General features: G+C 48.2%; 1 non-coding gene across 1 annotated transcript; it reads right to left on the minus strand.

Annotated features, from left to right (window-relative positions):
• Window positions 1-42: 42 nt before the first annotated feature.
• Window positions 43-197, minus strand: LOC131270483 (5.8S ribosomal RNA). The gene has a single exon (XR_009179549.1). It is a non-coding gene; the product is annotated as a 5.8S ribosomal RNA (ribosomal RNA).
• Window positions 198-2,869: the final 2,672 nt, after the last annotated feature.

Here is a 2,869-nt window from a genome sequence, read left to right on the forward strand (position 1 = left end):
GTCACGGCGTAGTTAAATGTATGCGATACATTTCTCAAATATAAGCGCTCAGTCATCTGTACATCATGGTAGGTTCCCACGACGTGCAATATGCGTTCAACTTATCAATGTTCATGTGTCCTGCAGTTCACATTATGACGCGCAGTTAGCTGCGGTCTTCATCGATCCATGAGCCGAGTGATCCACTGCCGAGGGTGACTAACTTGCGTAAGCCGCCGCTGTGCGCGTATACCCGTTCCCCGTAGGGAGGAGCAAGCCGCCGCTTAGAGACGAAGCATAAAGTGTCCTCATTCCACATAGGGCAAGCTGGATGAATCCATTTTACCCAGGACGGCCGAAGCGGCGTGGACCAGGGGAGAACTGAACCTTATACTTCACACCACAGTAAGTCTACGTGTCCTCTTCCACATAGGGCAAGCTAGAACTAACTATCTTACCCAGGACTGCCGAAGCAGCGTGGACCAGGGGAGGAACACACTTTTCATGGAAACGTAAGGCATCCATGACTGCCATAACGTAAGCCGCCGCTGTGCGCGTATACCCGTTCCCCGTAGGGAGGAGCAAGCCGCCGCTTAGAGACGAAGCATAAAGTGTCCTCATTCCACATAGGGCAAGCTGGATGAATCCATTTTACCCAGGACGGCCGAAGCGGCGTGGACCAGGGGAGAACTGAACTTTATACTTCACACCACAGTAAGTCTACGTGTCCTCTTCCACATAGGGCAAGCTAGAACTAACTATCTTACCCAGGACTGCCGAAGCAGCGTGGACCAGGGGAGGAACACACTTTTCATAGAAACGTAAGGCATCCATGACTGCCATAGTGCGTAAGCCGCCGCTGTGCGCGTAAACCCGTTCCCCGTAGGGAGGAGTCAAGCCGCCGCTTAGAGACGAAGTATGAAGTGTCCTCTTCCACATAGGGCAAGCTAGAATGAACTATCTTACCCAGGACCGCCGAAGCAGCGTGGACCAGGGGAGAACTGAACTTTATACTTCACACCACAGTATTGAGTAATGTGCCCTCTTCCACATAGGGCAAGCTGGAATGTTCCATTTTACCCAGGACGGCCGAAGCGGCGTGGACCAGTGGAGGACTACACAATCATGAGGTTTGATATCGACTTGTGTGTTTCAATAGGATACCGATGGTATGGTTTGAACCGATTTGATTTAGCCATTCTGAAGTCATCACTTGGTTGAAGCGCTGAACTAGGGAGGCATCGTTTACATATATATTGGTTTTCGCATGCTCTACTAGGTTAATGTCATGAGGTTGGCTATCGAGCATGCCCAAGTGATGACTTGATTGTGTGCTTGCTTGAATTCTTCACATTTCATACCATCGGTTAGTTGTCGAATCATTCCTCGATCATAACCTTCGTTCTTGGTTCATGTATGCTCTCTTCCACATAGGGCAAGCTAGAATTAACTATCTTACCCAGGACCGCCGAAGCAGCGTGGACCAGGGGAGAACTATACTTTGTCTTGTATGCCCTCTTCCACATAGGGCAAGCTAGAACTAACTATCTTACCCAGGACCGCCGAAGCAGCGTGGACCAGTGGAGGACTATACTTTGTTCATTACACCACAGTATTAAGTATGGTGTCCTCTTCCACATAGGGCAAGCTAGAACTAACTATCTTACCCAGGACCGCCGAAGCAGTGTGGACCAGGGGAGGACTATACTTTATACTTCACACACTAGCCATATTGAAGTCATCACTTGGTTGAAGCACTGAACTAGGGCGAGTCTATCGTTTACTTTGCATTGGGATAATACGCTGCATGCTCTCTTAGGTTAATGTCATGTGGTTGGCTATAGAGCATGCCCAAGTGATGACTTTGTTTAAAGCTCAACAGGTAGAGTATTATGTCCTCTTCCACATAGGGCAAGCTAGAATTAACTATCTTACCCAGGACCGCCGGAGCAGCGTGGACCAGGGGAGAACTATACTTTGTCTTGTATGCCCTCTTCCACATAGGGCAAGCTAGAATTAACTATCTTACCCAGGACTGCAAAGCAGCGTGGACCAGTGGAGGACTATACTTTGTTCATTACACCACAGTATTAAGTATGGTGTCCTCTTCCACCATAGGGCAAGCTAGAACTAACTATCTTACCCAGGACCGCCGAAGCAGTGTGGACCAGGGGAGGACTATACTTTATACTTCACACACTAGCCATACTGAAGTCATCACTTGGTTGAAGCGCTGAACTTCGGCGGGGTAATCGTTTACAGGTTATAATCATATAGCTGCATGCTCATTAGTAGATAATGGAATATTGTATGGCAATATGAGCATGCCCAAGTGATGACTTTGTTTCAAGCTCAACAGGTAGGGTATTGAGTCCTCTTCCACATAGAGCAAGCTAGAATGAACTATCTTACCCAGGACCGCCGGAGCAGCGTGGACCAGTGGAGGACTATACCTTGTCCATTACACCACAGTATTAAGTATTGTGTCCTCTTCCACATAGGGCAAGCTAGAATTAACTATCTTACCCAGGACCGCCGAAGCAGCGTGGACCAGATGAGGACTATACTTTATACTTCACACCACAGTTTTGAGTACGCCTTGCATAAAGTATCTAGTTTGAACCACGAGGGCTCACAATGTAGAACCGCGAGGGCTCTAGTACCGATTCTCTCGGTACGGCTTGGTCCGTGTTCCTTTATGCTTGTACTCTAAGTATTAAGTATTGTGTCCTCTTCCACATAGGGCAAGCTAGAACTAACTATCTTACCCAGGACCGCCGAAGCAGTGTGGACCAGGGGAGGACTATACTTTATACTTCACACACTAGCCATACTGAAGTCATCACTTGGTGGGGGTGAACTACGGCGGTATCTATCGTTTTGGTTCGGT

This window comes from Anopheles coustani (genome assembly GCF_943734705.1).
Source record: "Anopheles coustani chromosome X unlocalized genomic scaffold, idAnoCousDA_361_x.2 X_unloc_33, whole genome shotgun sequence".
NCBI lineage: Eukaryota > Metazoa > Arthropoda > Insecta > Diptera > Culicidae > Anopheles > Anopheles coustani.